Genomic DNA, 16947 nt, shown 5'->3' with positions numbered 1-16947 from the left:
TCGGCATTCTTTGCCAACACCATAATTCAAAGGTATCAATTCTTCAGTCTTCCTTATTCATTGTCCAGCTTCCACATGCATATGAAGTGATTGAAAGTATCATGGCTTGGGTTAGATGCACCTTAGTCAAAGTGACATTTTTGCTTTTTAACACTTTAAAGAGGTCTTTTGCAGCAGATTTGTCTAATGCAATATGTCGTCTTATTTCCTGACTGCTGCTTCCACGGGCATTGATTGTGGATCCAAGTAAAATGAAATCCTTGATTACATCAGTTTTTTTCTCCATTTATCATGATGTTGCTTATTGGCTCAGTTGCGAGGATTTTTGTTTTCTTTATGTTGAGTTGTAATCCATACTGAAGGCTGTAGTCTTTGATCTTCGTCAGTAAGTGCTTCAAGTCCTCTTAGCTTTCAACAAGCAAGGTTGTGTCATCTGCGTATCACAGGTTGTTAATGGGTCTTCCTCCAATCCTGATGCCATGTTCTTCTTCATATAGTCCTGCTTCTCAGATTATTTGCTCAGCATACGGACTGAATAAATATGGTGAAAGGGTACAACCCTGACATACACCTTTCTTGATTTTTAAACAACGCAGTTTCCCCTTGCTGTCTTCGAACAACTGTCTCTTGGTCTATGTACAGGTATGTACTGTGCTCATGAGAGCACAGTAAGTGTTCTGGAATTCCTATTCTTCGCAGTATTGTCCATAATTTGTTATGATCCATACAGTCGAATGCCTTGCATAGTCAGTAAAACACAGGTAAACATCTTTCTGGTGTTCTCTGCTTTCAGCCAAGGTCCATCTGATACCAGCGGTGATATCCCTGGTTCCACATCCTCTTCTGAATCCAGTTTGAATTTCTGGCAGTTTCTTGTTGATGTACTCCTGCAAGCACTTTGAATTATCTTCAGCAAAATTTTTCTTGCTTGTGATGTTAATATTATTCAATAATTTCTACATTTTTTTAGATCACCTTTCTTTGGAATGGGCAGAAACATGGATCTCTTCCAGTCAGTTGGCCACGTAGCTGTTTCCCAAATTTCTTGGCATAGACAAGTGAGCGCTTACAGTGCTACATCTGTTTGTTGAAACATCTCAGTTGGTATTCTGTCAGTTCCTGGAGCCCGGTTTTCGCCAGTGTCTTCAGTGTAGCTTGGACTTTCTCAATACCATCGGTTCTTGATCCTGTGCTACCTTCTGAGATGGTTGAACAGGGACTCGATGTATTCCTTCCATCTGCTTTTGATGATTCTTGCGTCATTCAATATTTTGTCTTTTTTTTTTTTTTTTTTTCAAAATTAACAACTCAAGGCTTGAATTTTTTCTTCAGTTCTTTTAGCTTGAGAAATGCCAAGCGTATTTTTCGCTTTTGGTTTTCTAACTCCAGGTGTTTGTATATTTCATTATAATATTTTACTTTGTCTTTTCAAGCTGTCCTTTGAAGCCTTCTGTTCAGTTCTTTTAATTCATCATTTCTTCCATTCACTTTAGGTACTCTACGCTCAAGAGCAAGTTTCAGAGTCTCTTCTGATGTCCATTTTGGCCTTTCTTTCTTTCCTGTCTTTTTAATGACCTTTTTATATATTTATATATATATATATATATGTATGATGTCCTTGATGTCATCCCACAACTAATCTAGTCTTTGCTCATTAGTGTTTAATGTGTCAAATCTGGTCTTGAGATGGTCTCTATTTTCAGGTAGGGTATACTCAAAGTTGTGTTTTGGCTCTTGTGGACTCGTTTTACATTTCTTCAACTTCAACTTGAATTTACATATGACCAAATTGATGGTCTGTTCTGCAGTCGGCCCCTGGCCTTGTTCTGACTGATAATACTCCAGCTTTTCCATTGTCGCTTTCCTCAGATGTAGCTGATGCGATTCCTGTTTTCCGGCTGGTGAGATGCAGGTGTATAGTCGCTGTTTATGTTGTTGAAATAAGATAAGTGCAGTGAATAAGTAGTTGGTCTTGCAAAACTGTATCATGCAATCTCCGGAGTCGTTTCAATCACCAAGGTCATATTTTGCAACCACTGAATCTTTTTCTTTGTTTCCAGCTTTCACATTAAAGCACAAGTAATTATCAATGCATCTTGATTACATGTTCGATCAATTTCAGACTGCAGAAGTTGGTAAAAATCTCAGTTTCCTCATCTTTGGCCTCAGTGGTTAGTGTGTAAATTTGAATAATAGTTGTATTAACTGGTCTTCCTTGCAGGTGTGTGGATGCTGTCCTATCACTGACAGCATTGTACTTCAGGATAGATCTTGAAATGTTCTTTTTGGCAATGAACAAAACACCATTCCTTTTCAGTTGGTTGGTCCTGGCTTAGTAGACCATGTAATTGTTTAATTCAGAATGGCCAGTACCAGTCCATTTCAGCTCACTAATGCCTAGGATATCAATCTTTATGCATTCAATTTCATTTTTGGACCGAGTTCCAATTTTCCTAGATTCATACTTTGTACTTTCCAGGTTTTGATGATTAATGGATGTTTGCAGCTGTTTCTTCTCATTTTGAGTCATGCCACATCAGCAAAAGAATATCCCGAAAGCTTTACTCCATCTGCGTTGTTAAGGTCAACTGACTCAACATTGAGGAGGCAGCTTTTCCCCAATCGTTTTTTGAGTGCTTTCCAGCCTGAGGGGGTCATATTCTGGCACTGTATCAGACAGTGTTCTGCTGCTATTCATAAGGTTTTTGCTGGCTAAATTTTTCAGAAGTGGACTGCCAGTTCCTTCTTCCTAGTCTGTCTTAGTCTGGAAGCTCTGCTGAAACCTGCTGGTATTTGAAATACTGATGGCAAACCTTCTGGCATCACAGCAACATGCAGACCACCACAGTATGACAAACAGATGCATGGTGGGCTCAGTGTAATATTACACACTATTTGTATTCTGCTGCATTATTTTCTAGTTGTCAGTAGGCAATTTACAGGCTGCCTTTTAAAAAAAGAGTCAGTTCTGTTCAGCATTTTTTTTTTAATTAAGAACTTACGAAAATACTTAAAAATATAGAAAAATTGAAAGAATGACCCAGTGAACAGCTGTGTAACTGTCATCTTGAGTCAGTGATTAACATTTTGCCACATTTGCTTTATTGATATATATTACTGTTGTTAGTGCCATTGAGTCAGCATTCAACTCACGGCAATGTCCTGCACCATGGGATTGGATCATTGTGATCCATAGAGTTTTCCATTGGCTGATTTTTCTAAAATAGGGCACTAGACCTTTCTTCCTAGTTTGTTTTTGTCTAGAAGCCCCGATGAAAACTGTTCAGCATCATAGCAACACTCAAGCCTTCACGACAGACAAGTGGTGGCTGAGCTTGAGGTGCCTTGCCTAGGAAGTGAACCTAGGTCTCTTGCATGAAAGGCAAGAATCCTGCCATTAAACCGCCACTACCCCCCATTGATATATATTGTTGTTATTAGGTGCCGTCGAGTTGATTTTGAGTCTTAGCAACCCCATGTGACATAGTAATCTAGTCTGTAATCTTTACAGGAGTAGATTGCCAGGTCTTTCTCTCGTGGAGCTACTGGGTGAGTTCAGACCACCAACCTTTCGTTAACATATCCATGGTTTTTTTTTTTTTTTTTTAACCATTTCAAAGTATAGTTGTCCCTCAGTGTTCGAGGGGAATTGGTTCCAGGACCCCCCTCAGATACCAGAATCCACAGATGCTCAAGTCCTTTACACAAAAAGGTGTAGTATTTGCATATAACCTATGTATATTTTCCTGTATACTTTGAATCATCTCTATATTATTTATAGTACCTAATAAAATGTAAGTACTGTGTAAATAGTTGTTATACTGTACTGTTTAGGGAATAGTGACAAAGAAAAAAGCCTGTACTAGTTCAGTGCCCAAACAACAAGTGCTGTAGAGATACTGAGGATATTTGAAAATGGTGGTAGGCTGCAGCAGGGTTGACAACACCTGATTTCATTCGCATAGTTTCAGCGTAGTGCTCAGCAGGCAGCAAATTCAAGTTTGCTTTTTGGATCGTTCTTTTTTTTTCTTTTCTGAATATTTTCAATCCATGGTTGGTGGAACCTGCAGATACAAAGGGCTTACTGTAAGTTTTAGACTTTACTGCTGAATACTTAAGATTGCTGTGGTAGGCAGTAGAATAATGACCGTTCTTCTCCTGCCAAAAGATGTCTGCATCTTAATCCCCAGAACCTGTGGATGTGTTCACTTTCATGGCAAAGGTGAATTTAGGTAGCGAATGGAATTAAGGTTGCTAATCAGGTGATTTTAAAATACGCAGATTATCCAGGATTATGTAGATGAGCCAGTGTAATCACAAGGGTCCTTAGAAGGGAAAGAGGGATACAGAAGAGAGTCAGAGAGATGGCAACATGAAAACTTGGCCTGAATATGGAAGAACAGATCATGAGCCAAGAAAAGTGGGCAACCTATAGCTAGAAAATGCAAGAAAATGGATTCTCCCCTAGAGCATCCAGAACCCCAGAAGGATTGTAGCACTGCCAGCACCTTAATTTTATCCCGGTGAGACCCGTTTTGAACTTCCAAAACTATAAGATAATAAATTTGTATTGTTTAAGGTTTACAGTACAGTTGTATCATGGTAGTTATAGCAGCCATGGAAAACTAATAAAATTGCTTCTCTAAGAAGTTAAGGGCACATCCAGTTCATCCACACCACCGTTACCATATCTAACAAAATTAACAATAATTTTCTAATATTATCTAATGCCCAGACCATTTGAAAATTTCCTCAGTTATTCCCTATTTCTTTTGTAGCTCTTGTTTTTAAACCAAGATCCAGTCACAGATCATAACGTTGCATCTGGTTATGTCTCTAAATCTCTCTTAATCTAAAATAGTCAACTTCCTCCTTTTTTCCCATGACACCAACTTTTCTAAGGTTCTAGGGTAGTAGTTTTGCAAAATGTTCCACGTTGTAGATTTGTCGCATTATTTCCATATGGTGTCATTTATATTATTCCTGTATATGGGTTTTCCGAAGAGATGCTGGGTACTCTATACTGTGTCGCATCAGGAGGCACATAATATCTGATTGTCTCACTATTTGTAGTGCTAAGTTTGATCCCTGGGTTAAGGTGAAGCTAGATCTCTCCGTTATTAATAGTTGTTTTTCCCTTTACGGTTAGTACTCTGGGACATTGTTTATGTGAAGCTGGGAGGCCTTTCTGCTCTGAAAGGGTATTGAACTAGTTAATTATGAAAATAAATTTTAAACTTCCAGACCAGCATTTTGTCTCTGGCATTATGGTAGATCATATATAACCTTAAAACCTTTTCACTGTTCCATTATAAAATGCCTAGTAATGTTGGATAAGATATAACAAACTTTTTTTATTTTTTAGCTTTTAAGTGCATAGCTTGTAACCCCCAAGGGTTTTAATTCTTTTAAAGCTCAGCTATGCATACTTTCCACTGTTCCATTATAAACAAAAAACAGCATGCGTGTGATTTAGTGCTTTGGCAGTTCTGGAGGCTTTACTAGGCTCAATAACCTAAAGACTTGGTTTTAATGTATATGAGGTGTCCTGAGACAAAGCCTTAAGCCTTAGGCCTATGTGAAAGAGAGTTGGAGATGAGAATCCCACTCAGCGGTAGGAAGGGACCACAAAATCCCATCTATTAGCTCAAGAGCACAAAATTCCTTCTAGTTCAAGAAAAGAAGGGCATTTTTCTATCTCAGCCTGGACTCTGTCTGGGAATGAGTATAAATATTGTCTGCACCTTTAACTATGAGCTTATTCGCATATAGGTTTAAGTTATCATCTACTTGGTCTGAGGTGCCCAAGCTGAGAAATTAACATAAAAAATTATTCAGGACCAATTATGTCCTTGGAGTAACTGGGAAAGCATATGAAACTGCACCCTGGAGAGACAGGTCCATAAGCCAAACCACAAAGAATTCCAATAGATGAAGTCCCACCGAAGTGCAAGCCCACAACCCAAGATGACAAAAAGTATAAGGAACAATGAATTCACCGTGAACAAGAGTCACAGGCACAATGAACAACAGAAGTAGACCTCTGAGCACTTCATTGTATATAGACCATAATATGTGTATTTTAAAAAATTAAAAACAAGTATTTTTTTATTCAGCAGATATTACCTCATGTATATTATGAGCCAGGCACTGAATAAATAGACAGTAGATGGATCAGAAAAGGATTCTCAGATGACATTTGACCAGAGACCTGAAGGAAGTGAGGGAGCAAGTCTTACGGCTATCAAGGTATGATACTTTCAGGTAGAATGAGTAAAAAAAAAAAAAAGCAAGTGCAAAAATCCTAAGCGGGGCATGGTTTGTGAGTTTAGGAAAAAGCAAGGAAGTTAATAGGATGAGCAGGTTAATAGAGGTAGTAGACTGGATTATGTAAGGGACTTATAGACTATGGTAAAGACTTGGAATGCTGTTCTGCTTACTGTTGCTGTGTAAAAATTATCCCAAAACTTAGTATCTTAAAGCAATTGTTCTATTATTCTCTTAGGTTCTGTAGGTCAGGAATTCAACCAGTGCCCAGTAAGGATAGCTTGTCTCTGTTCCATGATGTCTGGGGTTGCTGCTGGAAAGATACAAAGGCTGAGGTGGGTGGTGGTTTTGTGACATCAGGGGCTGGAATCATCTGTGAGCTCATTCAGTTCCATGTCTGGTGTCTGGGTGAGATGACTTAAAGAGTAGAACTGCCAACTGAAGTGCCTACATGTCACCTCCCCCTGAGGTTTTGCTTCCCCACAGCCTGGCAGCCTCAGGGTGGTTACGCATTCTTAGAAGGCAGTTCAGGGCTCTAGGCATGAGTGTTCCAGCAAATAAGCAGAAGCTGCATTGCTTTTTAATGACCCAGCATCAAAAGCCACACAACGTTATTTCTGCTGTACTCTACTATTTGAAGTAGACACAAACCCATCCTGATTCATAGACCCCACCTCTTCATATGAGGAGTTTCAGAGAATTTTAGGACAGTGTTTTAAAACCACCACAGATGCCATTAAAGCATTTTGAGCAGAAGAGTGATATGATCTTCACTTACGCTTTAGAAGTACCTCTCTGGTTTCTCTGTGGAATATAGACTGAAGGTGGTGGACAAGATTAGGAATAGAAGGATCAGTTAAAAAGAATTGCAAGAGTCTAGGTAGGAGATGGAAATAGCTTTGATTAAGATAATAGCATGAAAGTAGTGATAAAGGGTCAGATTTGAAATATATTTGGAAGATAGTATAGACCAAATTTACAGATGGAATGCACATGGGGTGTGAGAGAAAGAAGAATCAAGAATGACTCCAAAGTGTTTGGCTTGAACAACTGGGTCAGAGGTGGTGGTGTTTACTGAGATGGGAAACACTAGGGGAAGAGAAAGTTTTCACCTGGGGGGTTCACAAATTCAGCTTTGGACATAGTTTATAAAATGCCTGTTAGACGTCGAAATGGAGATGTCTGTTACGGAGTTTGTGTGTGTGTATGTGTACGTATGAGTGTGTGTGTTAGAGGATAGATACGATCTAGAAATATAGATGCTATTTAAGGCTGTGGGAGTATAAGATTATGCAAGGAGTAAATGCAGATAAAGAAATTGAGCCCCAGTAGAGATTAGGAAGATGAGTAGAAGTAGAAGTGAACGTGAATGCAGGATAAAAATACAGTAAAGAACACGTTTCAAGAAAGAAGGGATATTAACTTGGCTAAATGCTGCTGAAAGTTTGAGTAAGATGAGAATTGAATTGATAAATAACTATTAGATTTGGCAACACGAAGGTGTTCTAGTTAACCTAGTGCTGCTGTAACAGAAATGCCACAAGTGCATGGCTTTGACACAGAGAAGTTTATTTTCTCACAGTAAAGTAGGCTAAAAGTACAAATTCAGGGTGTTAGCTCCAGGGGAAGGCTTTCTCTCTGTGTCCGCTCTGGAGGAAGGAGAGCAAGGTCTTTCTCGTCAATCTTTCCCTGGACTAGGAGCTTCTCTGCACGGGAACCCCAGGTCTAACGGATGCACTCTGCTCCCGGTGCTTCTTTTCTTGGTGATATGAGGTCCCCAGCTCTCTGCTTGCTTCCCTTTCCTTTTTATCTCTTGAGAGATAAAAGGTGGTACAGGCTACACCCCAGGGAAACTCCCATTACATTGGATCAGGGATGTGACCTGAGTAAGGGTGGTGTTACAATCCTACCCTAATCCTACAATCACAAAATGGAGGACAACCACACAATGCTAGAAATCATGGCCCAGCCAAATTGATACACACATTTTTGGGGGAGGCATAATTCAATCCATGACACCTGGAAAACAATGACCTCTTTATATTGGTGGGGACAAAACCTGAACTGCAGTGGTTTCAAGAGAAAATGGAAGGAGTGAAACTGGATACAGTGAGTATAGACAACTCTTCATGAGGAATTTTGCTGTAGAAGGGTCCAAGGAAATGGTGCAGTAACTGGAATAGGACAAGAGGCCATGGGAAGGTTTCCTCAAAGTGAGAAATATTACACCAGGTTAATATAATAATGGAATGATTCTCAACCCTTGCTGGATACTGGAGTTCTTTAAAATGTAATTTATGATTGTTGTCGAGAATGTACACTGCAAAAACACTAATTCAGGTTTTCGACATGTATATTTCAGTGATACTGATTACATTCTTTCAGTTGTGCAACCTTTTTCCCCCTCCTTTCCTGAGTTGTTCCTCCTCCGTTAACATAAACTCACTTCCCCCTAAGGTTCCTATCTAATCTTTTGAGATGCTGTTGTCAGTTTGATCCCATATAGACATCAAAAGAGCATAATCCTCTGGGCAGACATTCTTTATTAATTAGGCTTAACTGTTGTTGAGTTTTAAGAAGACTACAGGGGATATTTTTGGTTTAAGGTTTAGAGATTATGTCAGGACAATAGTTTCAGAGGTTTGTCCAGCCTCCATGGCTTCAGAAAGCCTGAGTCCATGAGAATTTGAAAATTCTGTTCTGCATATCCCCCCTGTTGATCAGGATTCATCTATAGAATTTTTGATCTAAATGTTCAGTCATGGTAGCCAGGCACCATCCATTTCTTCTGGTCTTATGGCAGAGGAGGCACAGAGACAATTTAGGCACTCATTCATAATGGAGACCTTTTAAATGTATGGATGCCTGAGCTGTGTGGCCGCCAGTTAAATTCGATTGTTTACAAGTGGGGCCCAGGGTATGTATGTATGTATGTGTGTATGTGTGTGTCTGTTTTACATTTCCTCAGATAATTCTAATATGCATACAAGGTTGATCTGCTCTGCAATAGATTAGTGAAAGTAAAAGTTAAGTAGATGGGTTAAACAGCTCAACATAGCTGAAGAGAAAATTAGGGATACTAGGAGAAAATTACACAAAAGTGCAGCATAGAGACACAAAGAAATGGAAAAAATTTTTAAATGGCTGAGATACTGTCTTAGTTATCTAGTGCTGCTATAACAGAAGTACCACAAATGGATAGCTTTAACAAAGAGAAATTTATGTTCTCACGGTCTGCTAGGCTAGAAGTCCAAATTCAGGACATCAGCACCAGAGGGAGGCTTTCTTTTTTCTGTCAGCTCTGGAGAAAGGTCCTTCTCCTCAGTCTTCCCTTGGACTAGGAGCTTCTCTTTGCAGGAGCCCTGGGTCCAAAGGACGCACACTTTGCTCCCGGTGCTGCTTTCATGGTGGTAGAAGGCCCCCCTGTCTCTCTGCTCACTTCTCTCTTTTAAATCTCAAAAGAGACTGGCTTAAAACACAGTCTAATCTTGTAGATCTCATCAATATAACTGCCCATCTCATTAACATCATAATGATAGGATTTACAACATATAGGAAAATCGTATAAAATGACAAAATGGTGGACAGTCACACAATACTGGGAATCATGGCACAGCCAAATTGATACACGTATTTTTGGGTGACACAATTCAATCTATGACAGATGTAGAGACTAAAATGAGATGGTCCAAGATAACATCTCATAGGGATTCCAGGCCCCCACATGTCTGTCAGTTTGTTGTACTGTAGGGGCTTGCGTGTTGTGTGATGCTGGAAGCTATGCCACCAGTGTTCAGATACCAGCAGAGTCACACATGGAGGACAGGTTTTAGCTGAGCTTCCAGAATAAGACACACTAGGAAGAAGGACCCAGCAGTCTACTTCTGAAAAGCATTAGCCAGTGAAAACCTTATGAGTAGCAGCGGAACATTGTCTGATACAGTGCTGAAAGATGAGCCCCCAAGTTTGGAAGGCACTCAAAAGATGACTGGGGAAGAGTTGCCTCCTCAAAGTAGAGTCGACCTAAATGATGTGGATGGAGTAAAGCTTTCGGGACCTTCATTTGTTGATGTGGCACGACTCAAAGTGAGAAGAAACAGCTGCAAACATCCATTAATAATCGGAACCTAGACTGTACGAAGTGTGAATCTAGGAAAATTGGAAATAGTCAAAAATGAAATGGAACGCATAAACATCTATATCCTAGGCATTAGTGAGCTGAAATGGACTGGTATTGGCCATTTTGAATCGGACAATTATATAGTCTACTATGCTGGGAACGACAACTTGAAGAGGAACGGTGGTGCATTCATCTTCAAAAAGAACATTTCAAGATCTATCCTGAGGTACAACACTGTCAGTGAGAGGATAATATCCATATGCCTAACAAGGAAGACCAGTTAATATGACTGTTACTCAAATTTACGCACCAACTACTAGGGCCAAAGATGAAGAAATAGAAGATTTTTATCAGCTGCTGCAGTCTGAAATTGGTCGAAATGCAATCCGTATGCACTGATAATTACTGGTGATTGGAATGCAAAAGTTGGAAACAAAGAAGAAAGATCAGTAGTTGGAAAATATGGCTTTGGTGATAGAAACAATGCTGGGGATCGAATGATAGAATTTTGGAAGACCAATGACTTCTTCATTGCAAATACCTTCTTTTCACCAACATAAATGGCGAGTACACACATGGACCTCACCAGACGGAACACGCAGGAATCAAATTGACTACATCTGTGGAAAGAGACGATGGAAAAGCTTAATATCATCAGTCAGAACAAGGCCAGTGGCCAACTGTGGAACAGACCATCAATTGCTCATATGCAAGTTCAAGCTGAAACTGAAGAAAATCAGCAAGTCCACGAGAGCCAAAATATGACCTTGAGTATATCCCACCTGAATTTAGAGACCATCTAAAGAATAGATTTGTCACATTGAACAGTAGTGACTGAAGACCAGATGAGTTGTGGAATGACATCAGGAACATCATGAATGAAGAAAGCAAGAGGTCATCGAAAAGACAGGAAAGAAAGGAAAGACCAAGATGGATGTCAGAGGAGACTCTGAAACTTGCTCTTGAAAGTCGAGTAGCTAAAGCAAAAGGAAGAATTGGTGAAGTAAAAGAACCGTACAGAAGATTTCAGAGGGCGGCTGGAGAAGACCAAGTATTATAATGACATGTGCAAAGAGCTGGAGATGGAAAACCAAAAGAACATGCTTGGTGTTTCTCAAGCTGAAAGAACTGAAGAAAAAATTCAAGCCTCAAGTTGCAGTAGTGAAGGATTCCATGGGAAAAATATTAAACGACACAGGAAGCATCAAAAGAAGATGGAAGGAATACACAGAGTCGTTATATCAAAAAGAATTAGTCGATATTCAACCATTTCAAGAGGTGGCATATGATCAGGAACCGATGGTACTGAAGGAAGAAGTCCAAGCTGCTCTGAAGGCATTGGCGAAAAACAAGGCCCCAGGAGTTGATGGAATATCAATTGAGATATTTCAACAGACGGATGCAGCACTAGAGGTTCTCACTCATCTGTGCCAAGAAATATGGAAGACAGCTTCCTGGCCAACTGACTGGAAGAGATCCATATTTATGCCTCTTCACAAGCAAGGTGATCCAACCAAATATGGAAATTATAGAACAATATTGTTAATATCACATGCAAGCAAAATTTTACTGAAGATCATTCAAAAACGGCTGCAGCAGTATATCAACAGGGAACTGCCAGAAATTCAGGCTGGTTTCAGAAGAGGACGTGGAACCAGGGATATCATTGCTGATGTCAGATGGATCCTGGCTGAAAGCAGAGAATACCAGAAGGATGTTTACCTGTGTTTTATTGACTATGTAAAGGCATTTGATTGTGTGGATCATAACAGTTATGGATAACATTGCCAAGAATGGGAATTCCAGAATACTTAAAACTGTGCTCATGAGGAACCTTTACATAGATCAAGAGGCAGTTGTTCAGACAGAACAAGGGGATACTGGTTGCTTTGAAGTCAGGAAAGTTATGCGTCAGGGTTGTATTCTTTCACCATACCTATTCAATCTGTATGCTGAGCAAATAATCCGAGAAGCTGGACTATATGAAGAAGAACGGGGCATCAGGATTGGAGGAAGACTCATTAACAACCTGCATTATGCAGATGACACAACCTTGCTTGCTGGAAGTGAAGAGGACTTGAAGCACTTACTAATGAAGATCAAAGACCACAGCCTTCAGTATGGATTGCACCTCAACATAAAGAAAACAAAAATCGTCACAGTTAGACCAGTGAGCACCATCATGAGAAACGGAGAAAAGATTGACGTTGTCAAGGATTTCATTTTACTTGGATCCACAATCAACAGGCATGGAAGCAGCAGTCAAATCAAAAGACGCATTGCATTGGGGAAATCTGCAAAGGACCTTTTTAAAGTGTTGAAAAACAAAGATGTCACCTTGAAGACTAAGGTGCGCCTGACCCAAGCCATGGTATTTTCAATCGCATCATATGCATGTGGAAGCTGGACAGTGAATGAGGAAGACCAAAGAAGAATTGATGCCTTTGAAGTGTGTTCACGAAGAATATTGAATATATACCATGGACTGCCAAAAGAACGAACAAATCTGTCTTAGAAGAGGTACAACCAAGAATGTTCCTTAGAAGCAAGGATGGTGAGACTGCATCTTACATACTTTGGACATGTTGTCAGGAGGGATCAGTCCCTGGAGAAGGACATCATGCTTGGCAGAGTACAGGGTCAGCAGAAAAGAGGAAGACCCTCAAGGAAGTGGGTTGACACAGTGGCTGCAACAATGAGCTCAAGCATAACAAGGGCTGTAAGGATGGCGCAGGACCGGGCAGTGTTTCGTTCTGTTGTGCGTAGGGTCGCTATGAGTCAGAATGGACCCGTGGGCACCTAACAATGACAACAGCAACAGGGATTCCAGGATAGAAGTGAGAAATTGGAGGTTAGCGATATTTGAAGAGATAGTGGCTGGAATTTTCCAGAATTGCTAAATATAAGAATTGTCTGTTTCAGGAAAAAACAGTAAATTCTCAAAGAGTGTATAAAACTGGACACATTAGTAATGCTATAGTTTTATAGAACATCAAAGTCAAAGAGTTCATGAAAGCAACCAGAAAGGAGAAAATTGATTATCACAAAGGAATGAACATTAGAATTTAAGCAAGCTTCTCAATGGAACAAGAAGCAAGGGAAATATTTTTTAAATACATTACAGAAAATAAGTCATCCAGACCTCTATACTCATTCAAGAGTATAGATGAGAAGGCAGGAAAGGGTGGCAATTCTGGACAAAAGGAAATGGGAACCTAGGATGGAAATGGGAGAAGGGCAGGCGCATTGTGGGGAATGGAACCGGTGTTATGGAACACTTTGTGTACAAACTATCAAACGGGAAACTAATTTGCTATGTAAGCTTTCACCTACTGTATAGTAAAAAAAATTTTTTTTAAGTCAGTTGTCCATGCAGGTGTGGGTTTATGGCTGAACTTTCTGTTCCATCGATCCCTTTGGCTGTCTTTGTACCAGTACCACTCTGTTGATTACTGTAGCTTTATAATAACTCCTGAAATTAGATAATGTCACCCTCTAATGACATGGATTGACACAGTAGCTGCAACGGTGGGCTCAAACATAGCAAAGATTGTGAAGATGGTTCAGGACCAGGCAGTGTTTCATTCTGTTGTACATAGGGTCGCTGTGAGTTGGAACTGACTTCCACAGTACCTAACAACAACAGCCCGCTAAACTTTGTTCTTTTTCACAATTGTTTTGGCTATCCTGGGATCTTTGCATTTCTGTATGAATCGTAAAATCAGCTTCTCAATTAAAAAAAAACCAAACCCACTGCCATCGAGTCGATTCTGACTCACATTGATCCTATAGAACAGAGTAGAACTGCCCCCATAGAGTTTCCAAGGAGCACCTGATGGATTTGAACTGCTGACCTCTTGGTTAGCAGCCATAGCACTTAACCACTACACCACCGGGGTTTCCATATGTACTTAAAAAGCCTGCTGAGATTTTGACTGGCATTGTTTTGAATCTGTAAATCCGTTTGGAAAGAATTGAAATCTTAACAGTATTGAGTCTCCTGATCCATGAACAGGGTGTATCTATTTAGATCTTCTTTAATTTCTCTAAGCAATATTTTATAGCTTTCATTATACAAATCTTCCACATTTTTCTTAGATTAAATGTTTTATATTTTAATGCTATTATAACTGGCATTTTTTTTAATTTTACTTCCCAATAATTTCTTGCTAGTATATTTTTTATGTTGATCTTGTATCTTGCAATTTTGTTTAACTCACTCCTTAGTTCTAGTAGTTTCTTTGGTACAGTCCCTCAAATTTTCTACATAGATGATCATGCTATCTGCAAATAATCTGAATCCCTTTTCTTTATTTTTCTTGCCTGATAGCACTAGCGAGAACTTCCAGTACAATATTGATTACAAATGGTAAGATTGAACATGCCTGTCTTGTTTCTGACCTTAGGTAGAAAACATTGTCTTTCATCATTAAGTAGCATGTTAGCTACAGATTTTTCGTAGATGCTCTTTATCAGGCTGAGGGAGTTCTCTTCTATATACTTAGTTTATTGAGAGTTTTTTTTATCAGTAATGTATGTTGGATTTTGTCAAATGGCGCAGCGGTTAAGTGCTAATATGGTTGCTAACCAAAGGGTTGGTAGTTCGAATCTGCCAGGCACTCCTTGGAAACTCTGTGGGGCAGTTCTACTCTGTCCCATAGGGTCGCTATGAATCGGAATCTACTCGACGTCACTGGATTTGGTTTTTTGGTTTGGTTCTCTTTATCTGTGGAGATGACCACAGCGTTTTTCTTTTTTAGTTCACAGCATAGTGACTTTGAGTTTTGAATGCTAACAACCTCGCATGCCTCAGGCAAACTCCCTTAGTCATGCTGTCTTATCCTTTTGCTATTGTTGAAGACAATTTTGCTAACAATTTTCTTTAGGATTTTTGCAACTGTGTTCATGGGGGATATTGGCCGGTACTTATTTTTTTTTTTTCCTTTTCATATAATGCCTTAGTCTAGTTTTGTTACCGGGTTTTGTTACTGTCACTTCATAGAATGATTTGGAAAGCATTTCCTTAAGTTTTCAGAAGCTTGTGTAGAATTGGTATCATTTTTTCCTTAAATGTTTGGTAGAATTCACCAGTGCAGCCATCTGGGCCTGGGATTTTCTTCGTGGGGATGTTTCTAAGTATAATTTCAATTCCTTCAATAGATACAGGACAGTTGACACTATATGCTTCTTCTTGATTGAGCCTTGGTAGTTTGTGTCTTTCAAAGAATTTTTCCATTTCATCTAAGTTGTTGAATTTGGTGGCTGCATAAAGTTCACAGTGTTTCATTATTATCCTTTTAATGTTTGCTGAATTTGTAGTGATGTCAACTTTTTGATTCCTAATACTGGTAATTTATGCCTTCCCTCTTTTTTTTTCTTCATCTATCTTAGAGGTTGATCAGTTTTATTAACCTTAAAGAACCAGCTTCTGCTTTTATTGATTTTTCTCTGTTCTTCTGTTTTATTGAATATCATTTTGCATTTCATTATTTCCATTCTTCTGTTTGTTTTGGTTTAAATTTGGTCTTTTCTAGTTTCTTATAGTAGATGCTGAGGTCATTGTTATCTTTTTTTTTTCTCCCTAATATAGGCATTTAGTTTTCTAAACTCCCCCCATTATTATTGCTTTAGCAACATCTCAGAGATTCTGATATATTGTGTTTTCATTTTCATTCACTTGAGATCATTCTGATTTCTTCTTCAACCCATCGATTATTTAGAAGTACGTTATTTAGTTTTCAAATATTTGAGAATTCCCTGCAAATCGTCCTGTTACTGATTTCTGATTTCATTATGGTCAGAAAAATCCTTTGACTTGAATTCTTTTGAATTTATTGAGGCTTTTTTTATGACCTAGAATATGATCCATTTTGGTAAATATTTTGCATGTACTTAAGAATATTCATTCTCCTGTTTTGGGGTGGAGGGTTCTATATTGTCTGTTGGGTTAAGGTGTTTGGTGGTGTTTGAGTCTACTGTATCCTTGCTGATTTCCTGCTTGCTTGTTCTATCCATTATTTAGAGTGGGGTATAGAAATCTTCAACTCTAATTGTGGATTTCTCTTTGGAGTTCTTTTAGTATTTGCTTCATGTATTTTGAAGCTCTCTAATTAGGTGCATAAATAATTTGAATTAATCCTCTTGACCCCACTTTTTTTTAATCCTTGGCAATATTCTTTGTTCTAGATCTTCAGCCTGATATTAATGTAGTCCTTCCAGCCTTCTTTTGACAGGTGGTAGCATGGTATGCCTTTTTCATTCTTTTACTTTTAACTTATTTGTGTCTTTATATTTAAAGTATATTTCTTACTGGCAGCATATAGTTAAGTCTTGCCTTTTTTTTTTTTTTTTTCCCACCAGTCTGAAAATCTCTGCCTTTTAATTGGGGGCAATCAGACCACTTATATTTAATGTGATTATTGATATGGTTGGATTTAACTCTGTCCTCTTGCTCTTTGTCTTCTCTTTGTCCTATCAGTTCTTTGTTCCTTTTTTCTCCTTTCTCTGCCTTCTTTTGATTAGTCAAGTTTTGTGATTTCATCTCCTTTTTTAGCTTATAA

General features: G+C 38.9%; 1 protein-coding gene across 4 annotated transcripts in view; it reads left to right on the top strand.

Moving 5' to 3' along the window:
- Nucleotides 1-16947, top strand: part of GATAD2B (GATA zinc finger domain containing 2B) — a 122930-nt gene that overhangs the window by 73165 nt on the left and 32818 nt on the right. Inside the window, exon 2 of one of the 4 annotated variants that reach the window (XM_064282621.1) lies at nt 6120-6249. The exons of 2 other annotated variants lie outside the window; for them this stretch is intronic. The gene's annotated coding sequence lies outside the window, so the exon portion shown is untranslated. One more of the 4 variants, XM_064282622.1, reaches the window with a different exon arrangement.

The sequence above is a fragment of the Loxodonta africana genome, chromosome 3 (genome assembly GCF_030014295.1).
Source record: "Loxodonta africana isolate mLoxAfr1 chromosome 3, mLoxAfr1.hap2, whole genome shotgun sequence".
Classification (NCBI taxonomy): domain Eukaryota; kingdom Metazoa; phylum Chordata; class Mammalia; order Proboscidea; family Elephantidae; genus Loxodonta; species Loxodonta africana.
This window is presented reverse-complemented; position numbering and strand designations above follow the sequence as displayed.